General features: G+C 43.2%; 1 protein-coding gene across 5 annotated transcripts in view; it reads right to left on the bottom strand.

Annotated features, from left to right (window-relative positions):
• The window catches only part of plagl2 (pleiomorphic adenoma gene-like 2), a 127,538-nt gene that overhangs the window by 87,931 nt on the left and 18,844 nt on the right, over positions 1–20,763 (bottom strand). The window contains exon 1 of one of the 5 annotated variants that reach the window (XM_078236637.1): positions 10,106–10,230. The exons of the other annotated variants lie outside the window; for them this stretch is intronic. The gene's annotated coding sequence lies outside the window, so the exon portion shown is untranslated. Of the gene's footprint in view, positions 1–10,105; positions 10,231–20,763 lie in introns of those variants that run through there. 5 annotated transcript variants of the gene reach the window in all.

Consider the following 20,763-nt stretch of genomic DNA (forward strand, 5'->3'; position numbering starts at 1 on the left):
ATGGAAGTTAACCCTGAAAAAGTGAGAGATGATGCACTTCGGAAGGAGTAATTTGACAAGGAAGTATTCAATGAACGGAGTGACACTAGGAAGTCTGAGGAACAAAGGGACCTTGGTGTGTTTATCCATAGATCTCTGAAAGCGGAAGGGCATGTTAGTAGGGTGGTAAAAAAGACATATGGGACACTGGCCTTAACACGCTGTCTGGGAGGGTGGTGGAGGCAGGTTGTCTCACATCTTTTACAAAGTATCTGGATGAGCACTTGGCACGTCACAACATTCAAGGCTATGGGCCAAGTGCTGGCAAATGGGATTAGGTGGGAGTTCAGGTGTTCCTCACGTGTCGGTGCAGACTCGATGAGCCAAAAGGCTTCTTCTGCGCTGTATGATTCTGTTGCATTTATAGAGTTGGAGATATACTTGAATTGCAGAGGAGGGCTGTGGTTCAATCACAAATGCTAAAAACTTAAGAGCACAGAAAAAGAAACTGTCGCTTTGTATATATCAACTCGTGGAAAAATATTTACAATTCAGCGAGGGAGTTCAGCAGTTATATGGTTAAGATTACTGCTGTGCTTCGAGGCAATTAGAAACATCAGCAGAAAATGACTGTGCAATTCACAGGGGAAAGAGTGAACCGAACGGACTTCCACTGAGCATAAAAATTAAGAGGGAAAGAACAAAACGGGAAGTGTTTAACGCAGCTTGCCGCACCTTGCAATTCACCGCTGGTCTCATCTCTTCTCCTGAAGCTTCTTTTAACAGATATGAAACTTTTTCATTGGAGCATGCCGGCTAAATACTTTGGCAAGCACCATCGCGGCTTCTATTTTTGATCAGCGTGGTATTGTTTGTGCTCAGAGCAGCTGGTCGATGATTACATAGCTGGGCACTGGTTTGCAGATTGAGACATTTGTCACTGATTGGATCCAGCCCAACTTTACAATCTTCTCCATATCCGTACTGCTCAATTCTGGCGATAAAGAAACAAGATTTCCGTTTCCCTGGAGAATGCTTCTGCTTTGTCCTTAATCACCTCTGGGCTGAGCTGCAGTCATCGTCGTCTTGGGTGCGAGGAGTTCACTGCAGTTGTGCCCTTTTAAGGTCTCCAATTACATCCCCTACATCAGTGAGAACACGGACTTGTGGTGGCGCAAGCAGCCATGAAGTGGGGAACCCCACAACGTTTAGCAATTGCTGGCGCGTAAAACTTTAATTGCAGCACTTAGAAATTTCCTTTGCGTACAATGCCAACCTAAACAATGTCAATCACCCTGCTCATTTATCCTTTTATCTTCTGATGCCTAATGCAATTTCCATACTAGATATCAACCAACATTACAGTATTGCCTTTCTCAAATATAAAAATAAACTACATTGTGGCGCTCCAGGGAAGAACAAAGCATGCTGCTTTATGCAACAACCCAATTACTCCTTGCAGCCAGCTGTGTTCTCCCCTGGGCTGCACATCTGTTTCATTAAATGTACCAAAATGTGTTTTGGAAAAAAACAAAAAACTTTACACCAATCACTTGTGCAAAAATGTTTTCAAATTGTGAATTGCCTTTTGCTTATTTAGCAAATTCTTTTTGTATCATTGCCTTTTGGCAGACAACTTATGTAAACAGTTTGCACCTAAAATATTCTGGCCAACATTCAGGGAGTGTACACTTTCTGTGATTCAAGTTGGAGAATCCCACTTTATTCTCGCACTGAAATCTACATGGGGAGGTTACCCACACACACGCAGATGGACGTGCATATACAGATATACACGCACACATCTGCACACGCGCACATGGACATACATATACAGATATATGCACGCACGCATGCATACGTATCTGCACATGGACATGCATAGACAATTATATGTGCACACACACACTTGCACACAATATATAGATATGGCAATCAATTTTGAGGCATTACAGTCGATCCAAGAGTGTACACAATTCTAAAACCCGAACATTCACAGAGCCAGTTATGAGTTTCACTATATTGATGAACATTTCCTGACTTCTGATAAGTAGGAAATGTGTATGCAACTGTCCTCTAATGACAGAGCAAATTGAAGGCCAGGAAACGGTAACAGCACTCGAAGTCAGCAACGTGAATTGTCAATTTTATTACTGCTGCCAGCAACTTGAACCAGATTTCCAAGCAGCATTAATGAAGGGGCCATTTTACAACGACCCTGCTGAGCTACTGCTCTTGCCATTAAAGACCGACTGATACCAATTCTGCCGAGCCAAGATCAAGGAAGCCGTTTTACAGGAACTAATGTATTACACGAGCACTGCAATAATGGTTTTACTGTACTTCAGGGCAATGCCGTGATTGAAATACTCTGAGGTTTCATCTCTCAGCTGATTGCTCATTCTGAATTAGTGCATTCCCACGTCTTTATGAATTAAACACAGGCTTCCTTCAAATTAGTGAAATACCTACAGCAATTACTATATTTATCCGAGTGTAGATCGAGTAATATAAAATTCAATGACTTTTCGAAAGCTGTAGTACAAAGCTTTTCATCAGACAATTGATTTCACTGATCACCATGACTCGATGAGGTGAGACTGACTGCCCCTGGCATCATACAACATTTAGCCGTATGTAGTCTCAAGCAGCCCGAGCAAAACTGGAGTCAGTGGGGATCAAAGGAAAACTCTCCACTGGTTGACACAAAGAAAGATTGTGGTGGTGGTTGGACATCAATCATCTCAGCTCCAGGACATCACTGCAGGAGTTCCTTAGGGACTGTCCTCAGCCCAATCATCTTCATCACTGACCTTACTTCCATCATAAGGTCAGAAGTGGAGATGTTTGCTGACAACTGCACAATGTTCAGTACCATTTACAACTCCTCAGATACTGAAGCTGTCCATGTCCAAATGCAGCAAGACCTGGACAATATCCAGGTTTGCACTGACAAGTGGCACCAAAGTGCCAGACAATGACCATCTCCGACGAGTGAGGATCTAACCATTGCCCTTTGACATTGTGACATTATCATCTCTGAAACACCCACCATCAACATCCTGGAGGTTACTATCAACCAGAAACTGAACTGGACCAGCCATTCTGCAACGAGTAACGTACTTCCTGACTCCCCAAAGCCTGTCCACCATCTACAAGTCGCAAGTCAGGAGTGTGGTGGAATACTCTCCACTTGCCTGGATGAACAAAGCCCAGCTCCAAAAGCACAAGAAGTTTGACACCATCCAGGACAAAGCAACACACTTGACTGGCACCCTACCACCAATGCACAGTAGCAGCAGCGTGTGCCATCCACAAGATGCACTGGAGCAACTCACCCAAGCTCCTCCAACAGCACCTTCCTAATGTGACCTCTACTACCTAGAAGGACAAGGACAGCAGATGTATGGGAACATTACCACCTCTAAGTTCCCCTCCTCCATGCCATTCCTTTACTATCACTGGTTCAAAATCCTGGAACTCCCTCCCTAACAGCACTATGGGTGTACTTACACCACATTGACTAGAGATTCAATAAGCTGGCTCACTGCCACCTTCTCAAGGGCAATTAGGGTTGGGCAGAAAATGGTGGCCGAGCCAACAACACCCACATCCCATGAAACAATCTTTTTTGAAAACCATGATTTCGAAATCAATCTCAACCAATCTCAACCTTAAAGGCGGGTAACTATAGGCCGGTCAGCTTAACGTCTGTAGTATGGAAAATGCTGGAATCCATTATTAAAGAGGAGATAGCAGGGCATCTGGATAGAAATGGTTCGATCAATCAGACGCAGCATGGATTCATGAGGGGAAAGTCGTGCTTGACGAACATGTTGGATTTTTATGAAGATGTGACTAGGGCGGTTGATGGAGGAGAACCGGTGGATGCGGTGTTTTTGGATTTCCAAAAGGCGTTTGATAAGGTGCCCCATAAAAGGCTGCTGAAGAAGATTAGGGCACACGGAGTTGGGGGTAGTGTGTTAAAGTGGATTGGGGACTGGCTATCCGACAGGAAGCAAAGAGTCGGAATAAATGGGTGTTTTTCCGGTTGGAGGAAGGTAACTAGTGGCGTGCCACAGGGATCGGTACTCGGGCCGCAACTATTTACCATTTATATAGATGATCTGGAGGAGGGGACGGAGTGTAGGGTAACGAAGTTTGCAGACGACACAAAGATAAGTGGAAAAGTGAATCGTGTGGAGGACGGAGAAGATCTGCAAAGAGATTTGGACAGGCTGAGTGAGTGGGCGAGGATATGGCAAATGGAGTATAACGTTGATAAATGCGAGGTTATACACTTTGGAGGAAATAATAACAAATGGGATTACTATCTCAATGGAAACAAATTAAAACATGCTACCGTGCAAAGGGACCTGGGGGTCCTTGTGCACGAGACGCAAAAGCCCAGTCTGCAGGTACAACAGGTGATCAAGAAGGCAAATGGGATGTTGGCCTATATCGCGAGAGGGATAGAATATAAAAGCAGGGATGTCTTGATGCACCTGTACAGGGCATTGGTGAGGCCGCAGCTGGAATACTGTGTGCAGTATTGGTCCCCTTATATGAGGAAGGATATATTGGCATTGGAGGGAGTGCAGAGAAGGTTCACCAGGTTGATACCGGAGATGAGGGGTTTGGATTATGAGGAGAGGCTGAGGAGATTGGGTTTGTACTCGTTGGAGTTTAGAAGGATGAGGGGGGATCTTATGGAGACTTATAAGATAATGCGGGGGCTGGATAGGGTGGAGGCGGAGAGATTCTTTCCACTTAGTAAGGAAGTTAAAACTGGAGGACACAGCCTCAAAATAAAGGGGGGTCGCTTTAAGACAGACTTGAGGAGGAACTTCTTTTCCCAGAGGGTGGTGAATCTCTGGAATTCTCTGCCCACTGAGGTGGTGGAGGCTACCTCGCTGAATATGTTTAAAGCGCGGATGGATGGATTCCTGATCGGTAAGGGAATTAAGGGTTATGGGGATCAGGCGGGTAAGTGGTACTGATCCACGTCAGATCAGCCATGATCTTATTGAATGGCGGGGCAGGCTCGAGGGGCTAGATGGCCTACTCCTGCTCCTATTTCTTATGTTCTTATGTTCTTAAACAGTTAGAATAACCAGACTATTAACAGGCCTGGGTAAGTCTGATTTAGTTATGCCATTGGGCATCAGGAATCAAGATCATGTTCAGGGCTGGAAAGGATAGAGAAAGGAGGGGGGGGGGACAGGGCGAGGGACAATAAAGGAGGAGCAGAAGTGGGCAATATCCTTCATCGGCCGTGTGGGTTGAAGGTAATAATTTGGATTCTTACCGGAGCCACAAACAAATTGGCACAGGGGGAAAAAATAAAATGAGTTGAAAGCATAGCTCACAGATTAGAGTCGGAGAAGTGGGCTTTGACTCATGTGGCACTGGCACCAGTACTGAGAAAGAGTGGGCTGTATCACTGGGATGGTCTTCACCTGAACCATGATAGGATCGGTATAATGGCGAATCATGTAACTGGGGATGTAGAGAGGACTTGGACATAATAGTAGGGATGAGGGTTCAAGACGAGAGATTGGAAAGATAAAGAGAAACCCAGGGTAGTGATAATAATCAAATTGCGACAGGAAGGGACAGAATGTACAAACTGCAGCAGCAAATAATCTCAGGGTTGGGAAAACTGGTAAAAAGACAAAATTGAATCTTCTTGACCTGAATGCAGGCAGCATTTGGAATGAGATAGATGAACGGATGACACAAATAAGTATGATATGATACCATTCCACGACATGGTTGTCAAGGTGATCAAGACTGGGACCTGAATATTATGTGGCATTGGGCACTTCAGAACATCAGGAAGCAAGGAAAAGGAGTGGGGTAGCTCTGTTAATCAAGGGTGATATCGGTATGGTGGCGAGAAATGATATTGGTTCAGAGAGTCAAATTGTACAATCGGGTTGAGCAGACATAAGAAATAGGTTATGGGGACAGGCAGCAATCCAATCAGCCATAATCTTATCAAATGGGGGCATAGAATGGAATGGCCTACTCCTGCCCCCATTTCTTAGGATCTTAATAAAGATCAAACCTTCTTATTCCTAAAAATTCCACTCCAGTTGAGGAGAAAAACGAGATTCTCATTGATACACAATACACATGAGCAGTCTGGGAATGGAGGGATACAAACGAATGGTCTAGTTGGACCAATGAGCGGCACAGGCTTGGAGGGCCGAAGGGCCTGTTTCCTGTGCTGTACTGTTCTTTGTTCTTTGAGGGCAGGGGGCCCCCCGAGGAGAGAGATATAACATACCATGGGCCACAAATCTTACGTTATCACATTCTTAGGTTTAGCCATGCGTGGGTAAAGGCAGGGGGTGCGGTTGTTGCAGTTAGTATTTTACTGTCAGATAAAGTTGACAACATTTTAGTGGTGATGGAGGTGAACTTGGAAGTGTCACAGAAGGGTTTGGTACATAAGGGGTTAATGCAGGGCTGAGTGCAGTATCACCCATCTGTCGGAAGGCACCTGACCCACAGTCAGTCTGGAGATGGACACAGTCGGGTTAAGACCTAGAATGGGGTCAGCTCCACCCCTACACCTTCTACAATAAATATCTACATAGTTATGAGTTGCTAACAAAGACTTGCTGCTAACATACTCCAGGCTCGGAGCCTATTTCAAGTTGTCCAGAGCGGGATTCTTTAGAAAAGGTAAATACAGCAAACAGACTCAACACGATTAGGGCTGTGGGCTGTTCTTGAGGGATAAAAGATGTTCACTCTTGGAACTAGCCAGGAAAAGGAAAGCTGGGAGAAAGTCAGAAGTCTTAAGTTTACATCCAAAATCCCTACAATCTCATTTCCGTGTTTACTTTCACAAATTACACTGTTAGACTTCACCAATAATTCCGAACATTTTCCTCTGACTTCAGTTAAAGTGGAAAATAGGATCATTCTGCTGTGCAGCCACCTGGTGGCTGGGGTGCAGTACTGCAAGATGCAGCAACACTGCGCAATTTCTGACCTAACAATGCAGAGTACGGCAAAGCCCCACCACAAAGTGCCAATTACACATGTGGCAGAACATGAGCACATGTAAAACCTTTTAAGAATGATTTCTGCCCATGTTAGAGCATGATACAGGAGTTTCAATGGATTTGTAAATGGAAGGTTATGACCCAACTATCTTAATGTTAGACAGAGGGGGGGGGGGGGGGGTGAGAGAGAGGGGGAGGGAGTTGACAGAAATATTCCAATTATATAATTTAAATCATTTTGCTTTAAATTGCCCAGACAACCCCAGCAGCTGACATGCAATGTAGTTGGTCCACAACACAGCATGCAGCATCTCCTCTTCCACCATTATGCTAGTTTCCATTGAGACCATCAGCACCTGTGTGCAGTTGAGCAAGAGCTTTACACTCCTGTCCAGCAACTAAATTGTTATCCATTTCCAGAAATTTGTTGTGATCTGTTTCCAGAACTTTGTTCAGTAACATTTAGTGAAAAGCTTCAAAATCTGTTTTCAGTCATCCCGAGGCTAAACGAGTTCGCTGGCAGCACCGTCCTTATTCCTGCTGCTCCTGCCTGCACCCGCTCCTGCCTACCCCCGCTCCTGCCCGAACCCCGCTCCTGCCCGACCCCTGCTCCTGCCTGTACATCTGAGGTGTTTAAAAACCATGAACGGCACATGCCCATGAGAAAATGTAACAAGTGTTTTTCACTGTGAAATCACCAGTCAGCTGGCTCATTCATTTTGATTCCACTCATGTGAACTGAATAATAAATTAAATGCTCAAGCTAAACTAACAATAGTCAGGAACCGCATAGCCTTGATGAATTGCTGGACTGAATCAAGCCATTTCTCAAACGGTTAAAAAAACAAATCCACCGGTCTGTCCTAAACCCTTCTTAAGCTGAAGTTGGCAATTTGATCAGAGTGCAGTTCCCCATAGGTGTCCTCCATCATCTCAGCCACATCAGCACAATTCTATGAACCTTGTTTGAATCTGGGGCGTTCCAGACCCGCATGTTTCACTGCACGAGTGGTGGCGGCGGTGGGGGCAGGGGGAGAAGACCTCAGAAAACATTAAGGACAAAAAATAGATGAATGCACAATAGCAGGAAAGACAACTCCCAAAGGAAAAAAGGCAGGTCAGAAAACAACATGATAGAGATTCGAAAGGAAACCTGCTAACAGTGCATAGATGGAATTAAAAATGCAATGAAGGTTGATTGTTTAAATAAAAGCCAAGATGCTGGAAAATATTCACCATCATCACCATTGGCGATATTTTCTGATGTTGATTTCTTGTCACCTTCCCAAAGGGCTGGAGCTGGGGATTCGCAAGCAGTTGCCAATCAAAGGGAACTGCCCCAGGAAGTAGCCACTTCTGGGCCCAATTTGTTACACCTCTTCCCCAAGGAAGGTGCACTGGACGGGACAGGAGAGGTCAAATGGGCAAAGCTCGCAAGACAGAGAACTACCATTTAGCAACCCCCCCCCGCCCTTACTGTATCCATCATGCTTTATCTATTTGCCCGAAGGCAGCATATCCAACTCTCATTCAATGTGAGCAGTGCCACAGGGGGTGGACGAGTGTAAAATTTATAAGAACAGACTTCTGACGATTGCAAGCTCAGAGGGCTGCCTGTTGTTGAGTGCAGAGAACCAGAGCTTTATAACCCAACATTAGGCATCTCCAAACCGGTCATGCTCCAAGTTGCCCATGCACATTATGGTAATATCTACAGTTAAATAAAAGGCTTATTTGCAGCTGTACTGCAGGCTTTCCGCCATCGGTGGTAGCCACTCGACTTGCTGAATTTTAATTTAACCCCTCCACTGCACCCTTTGTACATCATGAAAAGCTTTCAAAGTTGCATTTTCTCAGTGGTATTAATGCATGAAGAAGCGCTTTCATTTGCTGTCAGACCAGACTGTTTGAAATGCATGTCTTCATTGCAAACTAACCTGCGGCATTAATCAATACCTCATTTAATAGTTACCCATAAAATTAAATTCCACGAAACAAAAATGACATGCTCAATTTTATCTGAAAAAAGATATTCTTCTGAGATTGACAGCTAAAAGGCCTGCCCGCCTTCTCCAACGTACAACCTGGAGATTACTCAGTGAAATCATCCTACAAGCCTTTTGTCTGGAGGATGGGATATACAGGCTTGGATTTGCACTGCACAATTTGCAGGCAGAGATCTCTGCACAATTATCAGAAATGGTCATGCTTTCCCTTTCCTGACTCAAGAGCCCCCAACTGTTGTTGTGTGCAACTCAATGGGCATCAAACCTAAACTATTCTTTGTCTTTTAGGCTCAGGGATGGAGACTGGGGGAAGGGGGAGGGGCGCAAAGAGAGATTTCCTGGCTCTCTCCACAGTGTGGGGGTGGGAAGCGACTCAGCGTTGCCCATTGGCAGAGCCTTCAGGCCCCTGGCACTGCCAATGGGATTTCCCATAGATTCTACCACCAGGAAACTCACTACAATTGAAAAACCATTTAATAGCTGATGCGATTAGTGCATCACCATCACCATCGCATCACCAACCTGACTTCTGACTTGCAAGTCTGTAAGTTGGCTTCTGTAATTAACTTTATGGTTAATTAATTATTCTACTTAATGATATTTTACGGTAGTACGGCCAAATACAAATGATTAAATGAAAAACTGCTGCAAAACCTCCACCCTATCCCCTGCAAACATGAACACCAGTGTTTTACTAACGTCTGATAAACAGCATTAATGCTGCAATGGAAACACTGCAACTCATAGTGCAGATGGAGGCCACTTAGCCCACTCAGTCTGCACTAACTCGCCAAAAGAACATCTTTAGCCAGGCCCACCCCCCCCCGCACAACCCCATTACCCTGCGCATTTACCATGGTCACTCCACCTAGCCTGCACATCTTTGGACTGTGGGAGGAAATGGGAGCACCCGGAGGAAACCCACACAGACACAGGAAGAACCTGCAAATTCCACACAGACAGTGACCCAAAGCCAGAATGACTCGATCTCTGGTGTTGCGAGGCAACAGGCATTTGTGGCAATAAATCACAAGTTTTCAATGCAAGTATACAGCTACAGAAAATACTACATCAATGAATAATTAAAATAAATGCAAAAACCTGATGACGGGCACATCATGGTGGTACAGTGGTTAGCACAGCTACCTCACAGCACCAGGGAGTTTGCACGTTCTCCTTGTGCCTGCTCCAGTTTCCTCCCATACTCCAAAGATGTGCAGGTTAAGTTGGTTGACATGCTAAATTGCTCCTCGTCAGGGGGACTAGCTCGGGTAAATGCATGGGTTTACGGGGATAGGGCCTGGGTGGGATTGTCGTTGGTGCAGGCTTGATGGGCCGAATAGCCTCCTCCTGCACTGTAGGGATTCTATGAAAGTCTGATGGCTTATGGAAAACTTTGGATTCCCAGACTCGAATATATCAGCTCCAAAGTTGGTGATTTGAATTCAAGACTTTTGAAGGAGCAGTGGCTCTGACTCCAACAAGTGCTATTTACTCTCAGAATCTCACAAGAAAAATGACTGCTCGGCACAAGCTTCAACCTCGGTTAATGTTATCCTTGTGGTGTTTTCTTCAAAGCTGCGTATAATACAAACTTATACTGCTTCAATTTCTGCAAAGGAAGAAAACATTTATAGGGCCAGTGTCATTTTCTAAATAAGCTGCTTTGTAACATCTGCATCAACAGCTGCCAACTACAACACCCTCTGAATGCACCTGCAGTATGTTGACCATTTCCCTGAACTCATTTCTGGTTAGAGTGGGTCACTTTTCCCTGTCAGTATTTTGCACAGTCTTAAGTATCAATAAATTGTTTTCTTGAATTGATCATTAATTACATTAATTGCGGAACGGTGGCACAGTGGTTAGCACTGGTGCCTCACGGCACCAGGGACCCGGGTTTGATTTTGCCTTGGGTGACTGTGTGGAGTTTGCACATTCTCCCACATCTGCGTGTGTTTCCTCCCACTGTCCAAAGATGTGTAGATTAGGTGGATTAGCCATGGTAAATGCGTGGGGTTATGCGGAGAGAGAGGAGTGGGCCTGGGTAAGAATTATAGAATCCTACAGTGCAGAAGGAGGCCATTCGGCCTATCGAATCTGCACCAACCACAATCCCACTCAGGCCCTATCCCCAATAACCCCATGCATTTACCCTAGCTAGCCCCCTGACACTAAGGGGCAATTTAGCATGGCCAATCCACATAACCTGCACATCTTTGGACTGTTGGAAAAAACCAGAGCACCCGGAGGAAACCCACGCAAACACGGGAAGAATGTGCAAACTGCACACAGACAGTGGCCAAAGCTGAGAATCGAACCTGTGACCCTGGCGCTGTGAGGCAGCAATACTAACCACTGTGCCGCCCCGCCACCCTGAGATGCTCTTTTGAGAGAGTCGGTGAAGACTCAATGGGCCTAGTGGCCTCCTTCTGCACTGTAGGGGTTCTATGGCTTATATAGTTAGATCAAAGCAAATTAGTTATCATTAAAACTGTATAAGATATAACTCAACAATAACGTGATGATTTAACCCAGAAAGCTGTTCTGTCAGCTTGAGGGAGGGCAGTTGGCTACAACATAAAAACTCCCTAACCTGTGGTAGATACAGTAAGAAGTCTAACAACACCAGGTTAAAGTCCAACAGGTTTATTTGGAATCGTGAGCTTTCGGAGCGTTGCTCCTTCATCTGGCGAGTGACTCACCCGAGGAAGGAGCAGCACTCTGAAAGCTCGCGATTCCAAATAAATCTGTTGGACTTTGGTGTCATGAGACTTCTCATCTCCACATCTGTGGTAGATAAATGCTGTGGGATCTTGTACATCAAACTGAATACAGGGGATCAGCTCTTCATGTCTCATTCAAAATATGGCGCCTCCAAAAGGGAACATTCATCATTAGACTTAGAATTCCAGATTTTTTAAAATTCAAATTTCACCATTTGCCGTGGCAGGATTTGAACCCGGGTCCCCAGATCTTGCTCAGTGTCTCTGGATTACTGGTGCAATGACATTTCCACTGCCTCTCCTAAATCAAACAAGAGATACTCGATAGTGTGACAACTCATTACACTTGAGTCGACAAACATGGTAATTTCTGGGGTTGTAAGAATAGGAGAAAACAAAAAGTTCAATTAATTGAATTAAGATCCAAAGTACACAAGAATAAATTAACCATATCATAATTACAAACACTAACGATTAAATTTGGGACATTGACTCCAGTACTCTGAATTTATAAATATCTATTAATAACAGACAAGGCTAGGGACTGCTGGCATTTAGTCCTACAGGCTTTCATTTAGAGAACTGAAATTCATGACACAGCAATCTAACAGCAGCCTAAATCAAGATTCAGCACCAAAAGCAATGAAAACCAGAATGTGCAGTGTAAAGCAAGCAGCAGCTGTAAGGCAGACTGGGGAAGTGATGGTCTAATGGTATTATCGCTAGACTATTAATCCAGAAACTCAGCTAATGTTGTGGGGACCGGAGTTCGAATCCCGCCACGGCAGATGGTGGAATTTGAATTCAATTTTTAAAATCTGGAATTAAGAATCTATTGATCGCCATGAAACCATTGTCGATTGTCGGAAAAAACCCATCTGATTCGCTAATGTCCTTACGGGAAGGAAATCTGCCGTCCTTACCTGGTCTGGCCTACATGTGACTCCAGAGGCACAGCAATGGGGTTGACTCTCAACTGTCCTCTGAAGTGGCCGAGCAAGCCACTTAGCTCAAAGATGACTAGGGATGGGCAATAAATGCTGGCCAGCCAATGATGCCCATGTCCCATGAAAGAATAAAGAGAAGAAAAAAAATTTGGTTAGCTCATTTTGCCATCTTGTGGGGTGCCCCAAGACGCAATTGGTTTGCTGACAGCAAATGAAAATGTTAAATTCTGCCCAACAGCATCTGTCCCATGTTTTTTTTTGGAAACATAGAATGTTTCTTTTGCCATTTCCACAAAAGAGAAAATCTAACAACAGGTTTATAGCATCCGTAAAATATTTCTGGGAGCAGTGAAGACATTGAGTGCGTCACATTTTATGTTTCAAGGTGCAATTTTTTCATTCATCACTAAGCCTGAGTACATAAATTTATTTTGTGGTGATTTAGGGTTAAAAACACAGCATAGGCCAACTGAAAGACATGAGACTGGAAACGGGACATCACGCAAGGTAAACCATCTGATGGGCAAAGACTTCTAAATATTACCTAGAGAATCCTCAGATGCTGATGTTTTGAAATGAAAAATGGGATTAAACAGAATGGTTAGAAAGATTGACATGTGCCAGGCTAGATTTTTAAGTCTGAATCTCTTTCAATAAAGTTGAAGGAAATGATTGCTAATTTCCTCCCCTCTTCTCCCAAAAGATGGCTCAGAGGATCATTGCTTCACTGGGATTTGCAAAGCTCCATCACCTTGCCATTGTGCAAGTGAGCAATGGTCGTGAGAACTGGCTGCCTGTCCTCTGAGATGGGCAATTGTGGGAGAGCCTGATGTTATCAACAATTGTTTTTTTTTGTTGTCAACAGTTGTTTCCTTCTAGCAGACGTTACGAGGTAACAAACAGCAGCAAGAATCCAGGCCAATTTTCTTGCCAACTCCAAAACCAATCGCATCTAACTTAGCCTGGACTGGAAACTTCACCTGCAATCTCCCGGGATGATATGACTCAGCTCCTTGATGGGCAAGCTTGGAGAGCTTTGGGGAAAGTTCTATCAATACAGATTTTTAAGACTTTCGCTCAGTTGGATCTCAGCTTTACTCATTTAAAGACAAAAACAGCAACATTTCAAATGATCAAAAGCGCATCAACCAGAACCTGCCCAATTTTCCCCCACAGGTTAACATGAAAACAGATTAGACATCGATCAGCCTCTCATCTTTGGATTCGAATCTAGTCCTTAGATTCTGAGTAAAAAGTCTCTTATGTCGGCCAGAGAGGATTTTGAGTAGTCTCAGTCAGGGCAATAACTCGCATCATAAAACTGCTCTGAATTCAGCAGTAATTGGGAATGCTCACAGATGGAATCAACGATGCTTAGCCCCTGAAATGGAGAAACGTGGTGCAGTGGCAGTGTTTTACTGGTGGATTTAACTCACATTGTTGGAGCGTGCATTGGGCCAGGGAGTTCCAGAAGCTGACACCACCCCAATGCAAAGAGTTATGTTCCCCAGCACTAACATCCGCCACGTTGATCGGAAAAAACACGAGACAAATCGCAAGATGTTTTGCAGCCTGGGAACAAGTGCAAGTAGCATCACCAGGCAAGCATTCTTATTTTTGCACGCAAGCAAGTGTGGAATTCGCTACCCCAAAGTGCAGTGGATGCTGAGACAGTGAGTAAGTTTAAGGAGGAGTTAGACAGATTTTTAATTGGTAATGGGTTGAAGGGTTATGGGGAGAAATGGGGATGAGGAGCATGTCAGCCATGAGCAAATGGCAGAGCAGACTTGATGGGCCAAATGGCCTAATTCTGCTCCTATATCTTATGAGCTTATAAGCCTCAACGAGTTTTATGTGCAAGTATATAATCTTCAAAACATAATACCAACACCTGAATCAAATTGCTCTTTCCTCCATTTTAATGAAGACATTTACCTATTTTAAACAAATAAATGGGTTAATGCCAGTCTTCAGATAAGAGGGGAACATGACATAAATGCATTGTGTTTATCGAGTATTACTCAGAGTTCCAGGCTTTTATATATTTTACTAATTGATTAAACCAAATTGATGAAACACTGAACTGGAATTATGTTAGCACAGTACATTTCTGCACATGACTATTGTATATTCATTCCTGTTGCCAAGTTTTACAACACCACTGGAATATTGTACAAACTCAATTTAATTTCCAATCTGTTTTGTGGCATATTACAAAGGAACTACTGCCTACAGGGACGTAAGCTTGAGGGAAGCAAGGCATCATTACCTCATTTGGCACTATTTAGCAATACTAACAACTACTGGTGGTAACAAAAAGCCAAGCTCTTGTAACTCGATTTGTTCCATGGGTAATGGGAATTGGTGGTGTGTTGCAGAACATGAAGTTTGATGACAAAATTATTTCCAGTCCCATTCACACAGCATTACAGCAGCATCAATTCAATTTGAAAATCTGTATTTGTACAATTCGTTACTATTTCTCTTAGGAAGATACTTCAAACACAGTGGAAGTGCAGATGTTGGTACATTAGTCAATGTTGTATACTGTGTCTAAGGTGACATACAAGAGTTGAATGATGCATTAATTTATTGTTGCTGTGTTTTTTTTGAAGATTGTAGAGTTGCACCTGGAAAACACCTTGTTCCTCTTCAGATAGCACAGTAAGAAGTCTCACAACACCAGGTTAAAGTCCAACAGGTTTATTTGGTAGCAAAACCTCTTCAGATAGCACATAGGACCTTTTATGCCCACCTCAGCAAGCAAAGAAGACTCGAGTTTAATCTCCCACTTTCTTAAGGTGGATCCTCTGAGGGGATCCTAGAAAATCATGGGGATTTTCACAGTAACTTCATTGCAGTGTTAATGTAAGCCAACTTGTGACAATAACGACTAAAAACTCAGCGTGGTTCTGAAATACCATATATGCAAGTCTTGGAGCGATATCATGAACCCATAATCTTCTGTTTCAGAAGAAATTTTCCCTACAAGAATCCAAACTGACAAATAAAAATTGGCATGCAATTAAGTTTAGATTTTTAAAAATCAAACATGTTGGAAAGCAGGCAAAAGTTAAAATGCTGACTACAGTGGAGCTTGGTATTGCATTTTATGCAAAAGTGGCTAAACCACAGCCTGTGCACCAAGTATCAGTCCAGGCTTAAAGCCTGCGTCACTAAATTTTAATGTCTTTTCATATTCCTTACTTGCTGTTTATCCTGTTTGAATATTGTGGTCCAGAAGGTTCATAATGAGCTGATCTTAGCATTGTACGTTCACAACACCCAGCTCCAGTATCTACACCACCCCCGTATTCTAATGCCGTAGGAGTCACAATCTCCCCCCCGTTAAACAGAGGAGACCAAAGTCATTGTCTTTGGTCCCTGTCAACTCCCTGCCCTCACCACTAAATCCATAATGCTCTCTCCGACACCCATTTCAGAGTGAACCTGGCTCTTGACAAAAATGGCCACCTCCTTTCATCTCTGTGACACTGCTAAAACTCATGCTTTCTGGCCTGTAGTTTCCTGTTTTCCCTCCCCCTCCCTCCTTTCTTGAACAATAATGTTACATTTGCCAACTTACAATCTGCTAGAATTGAGGGAATTTTGGAAAATCGTAGCCAGTACATCTATTCACTCTGCAGCTCTCTCTTTTAAAACCCGAGGATGTTGGCCATCAGGTCGTGGGAATTTGATGGATTTTAGTCCCTTGGGTTTCTCTGATGTTCATTTCCTCACTCTTTTCTGCCCCCAGATTACCATTTATTGCTGGTGTGCAACTTGTGCCTTCTGCTTTGAAGGCAGAGACAAAATATCCGTTTAACGTCTTTGCCATTTCCTCATTCCCCATGGCAATGTCTCCTGTCTCTGCTTCAATGGGATCAATGTTTGCTTCAGCTACTCGCTTCCTTTTTATACATTTGTAAATGCTCTTACAATCGATTACGCTCATTTTATTTTTTCCCTTTTTGGTTAATTTCTGGTGGCTCTTTGCTGGTTTCTAAAACACCCCTAATCATCGAACCTGACTACCTTTTCCTGCAACATTATAAACCTTTTCTTGAATCCAGTACAACCTTAATCTCCTTGGTGAACAACGGGATGGATCCTTCTTAATGAGTTCTTTGTTTTTCAATGGAAAGTACTTTGTTGGAATATTTTGAATTGTTTCTTTAAATGTTTCCCACTATTTATTCACGGTCATACTATTTAATCGATTTACCCAAACAACAGCTCTGCGCTCAAATCCATGACATTGGCTTTATTTTTAAGACCTGATTGGTGATTGGAATATTTGAAGTATTTTGCATTGCTTTTGTTATAAACTTTGATATTTTGCTGTTTAATGCTTTATCCAACTGCCAACCAACTACGAGGGGCCTATAAACTACTCCCACCAGCATTTCCTGACTCTTGCTACTCCTCATCTCCAGCCAGACTTACAGAAAATAAGGCATAAAAATAAATTGCTGCAGAGTGAGGTGAGAGTGGCGAGGAACACGTCAGATATAAAGAAGCGGGGCTCATCTATGGTTCATGGGGTGGCACAATGGTTAGCACTGCTGCCTCACAGTGTTAGGGATCCGAGTTTGATTCCCGGCTTGGGTCACTGCCCGTGTGGAGTCTGCACATTCTCCCAGTGTCTGCGTGGGTTTTCTCCGGTTTCCTCCCACAGTCCAAAAGATGTGCTGGTTGGGTGCATTGGCCATGCTAAATTCTCCCTCAAGTGTACTCGAACAGGCGCCAGAGCATGGCGACTAGGGGATTTTCAGTGATTTCATTGCAGAGTTAATGTAAGCCGATTTGTGACTGCGAATGAATAAACTTAAACCCAATTACTAACCAGGCCCACCCAAAACCCTACCCACATGCAGGGAAAATACAACACCAGCAAAGAAATGTAGCAGTGAGGTACAAACAGGAGGATGAAGCACAGCCTAAAAGCACACTTACAAAAGAGGAAATCCAGGCAGACTCGGGGAGAACGTGCAGACTCCGCACGGACAGCCACCAAAAATGGCGCCAGAATGACAGTAAGAAATGGATAACGAGCAGATTTGGGGTGAACTGTGACATAAACATCTGGATCGGCTTCTAAAATATTTCAAAATTATGTCTACTGGGGTGTTAGGGAGAGGGCAAAATTCAAAACCAGGTGCGGACTTGCATCATTTGATCACTGCCTTCCATATTTGTTAGGTCCAAGCAAATTTACATTCTGAGCGACATCACTGAGAAGGTGGTGCGAGAAGTTCTTGAAAACTTTGGGCTCAAGTCAGACTGGGGTAACAGACAGAAAAAAGGCTTTGGATATTAAGGTTGTACATAGGGCAAGATCAGTTAAATAAGATCACAAAGTAACTTGCATGTATTAATCGGTACAGAAATTCTCAAGTACCCTCCGATTGTTATAAACAGGGACATTGAACTCAGAGGAGAAGCACTCCCCTGGTCTCCATTCAGTTATGGAGACAGTCATTTAGAAATTCTATCTTTGTGCCTCATTTCCATTTCTCGTCATTGTTCACCGTGTTTGGGTGCATGCTGAGAGAAACCATTTTGAATACAAGTGTTAATTAAAATTCACCCCCAGAACAAACCCATTTCCTTTTTCTAAACAGGATACAATAACTCAGTTTGCTAATCTCCAGCAGTAAACTGGGGAACCCTCCTCAGAAGGGAGACACAACGACAGATGTGCTCCAGCAGTGATTGTACAGCTTCAGGCACACTGCCAACAGGCACTCCTCCAAGAGAGTCAGCTCTGTATCAATAGTGGATAATGAAGCCTTCTTCAGGCAACAGCATAAGCTAGCAATAAAATGGCATAAAGCCACTCAAAAACTAGAAAATTGCTGTGTTACTTCGTGCCAGTTGCAGAACTACGTAGAGACAGCAAAATTAGGTTGACAAAACTGAAGCCGTTCAAAACACATGGGACCGCTAACTTGTATCACTGTCTAACAGCGTATTGGTGAGTTAAGGTCATCTGACTGTCTGGCAGAGAGAAAATAATAGAAGTCTCTTGGAGAAGGGCAGCAACCATTGGACACAGACCAAGATGCCACTACCACACACAGGGTCAGTATTGTTCGCTATTATTCATCTTCTCTCTCAGTGCATTTATCATTCAATTAAGTCTGTGTTCACACCAAGCTCAGCAGAAAAGAGCCTTCAATCAGACAGCAAACCTTACCAACACCATACCTCAAAGTGGTTCATAGTTGTCACTTGAGCTTTGTCTTTCAGCAAAAGAGTACTGTTTGCAAATGTTTGGCAGCTGTTTTGCTCCTCAAGGGGGATATAGGAGTGTTTGTCTATTACAGCAAAATCTCATTGCTTTTTAGTTGAGGAGTTTAATTCATTCAATTTGATCACTCTAGCCTTTATGCGTTTTGTTTTTCAGATCATTGTACTGTACATACTTCAACAGGAAAAGTTTCAAACGCACAGATACTGAAATAAAAGGGTCTGGAATATAACTGCTATACCAAGATGCTTTGGAATGAAGAGGTGCATTTTCAAAAAAATGCAGATATTATTGCCTGATAAACTTCAATGAAGTTCCAAACAAACCTTTGAAACTCAAAGAATGCTTTAACTACAATGCAGATCTACAATCAGGTCATGTTGGACTCCAGGCACGTGCAGTTGAGGACAAAGCTACATAAACAGCCCGAGTACTTGGCAGAGAAGTTAGACAGTGTTAACAATCTAGAAGCGAAATGTGAAAATCTTCCACGTTAACTAGTGTGTAGCTTTTTTGTCAAACTGGCAATATATTGGGCTTGGATTCAATATTCGGTCTTGTCTTTCACGAATTTAGCCTAACCCTGGTATAATCTTAATTTTCGGTAATACGCTTCAGGATGCATCACTGTCACATCCCAGTTGATAAAAATGAAACAATTCAGTCTTTGCTTCGATATCACAAGATGTTAGAACGTTGAAATTATATCATGAAAGAATAAATTTGACATGATTACTCCCTGCTACTTTGGTGTAAATGTATTCAAAATAAATGAGTTACGTGCCTCAACTGGAGTGAGAGAGTGCGGAATTTCAAATGACTTGCGTGAACCTTTCTGTTCTCATGACAAATTAATATTGGTGGCAGTGAAAACATTTAGATTTCAGGAGACCCAATTCTGGTATTACCAGATTTCCCCGCAGTTGCAGCTAGCTGAAAGCCAAATGCAAAAGCACCAGGACTTGTTAAGATTGAGTACCACAAGGACCAGCTGCTGAGCTGAGCAAACTCTGCTGCCTTACAGTGGGCTTGGGAGTCAGTTGCACCAGACCTGCAGTTGGGTAGCCTGCACCATTGAAGCAACTTTCCAGACAAGTGCATCAGTACAATTACTGAGCCTAACCATGTGAAGGAGTTGAATGACAAGATTACTGAATAACTAGCAAGTAATAAGCAGTTTTTCTTAAAAAAAACCTTGAGTTTGTCTTTATGTCCTTTTATGATAAGTTAGTGTTTCTGGTTGAAGGCATCTTTTGATTGACTGTTGAAATACTTGTTGGGTTGATGATTACAACATTGAAATTAGTGTCTGATATTATTATTACTGAACACACATGGATCAGATTCCTCTGTCCACTATTTTCAGAGATGTAAAGCTACTTAGTATAAAGAGAAAACACTGTAGGAATGCAGTTGCCTTCTAATATCGGCGACAAAAATTTCTAACTTTTGATCCACTGCTCATTCAGGTTCTTCCATTCTCAATCAGTTCCATCAAATTACTCGGGTCAGTAACTCGCTCTTTTCTCCCCTGGTCCCCCGGCAGTCACTGCTGTCATGAAATGTTCATCATTTAGACAAAAATAACAGACGGAATCTGTGTTATGATGAACTCTTTTCGGTACTTGAAGTATTGCTGGTGAGAAGACTCCCTCCATGTCACCTTATATTTGTAGAAACATCAGACTGGAGCAACTCTGAAACAATTGCCTTGATTTTCTTTGCTGCCCACTTATCAAATCATTACTCCATCATGGCAAGAGTAGATATCAAATACGATCAAGCACAGTCTGTTCGATCAGTTAAAAAAAGACTCTTTACTTTGCACTCCTT

This window comes from Mustelus asterias, chromosome 20, assembly GCF_964213995.1.
Source record: "Mustelus asterias chromosome 20, sMusAst1.hap1.1, whole genome shotgun sequence".
NCBI lineage: Eukaryota > Metazoa > Chordata > Chondrichthyes > Carcharhiniformes > Triakidae > Mustelus > Mustelus asterias.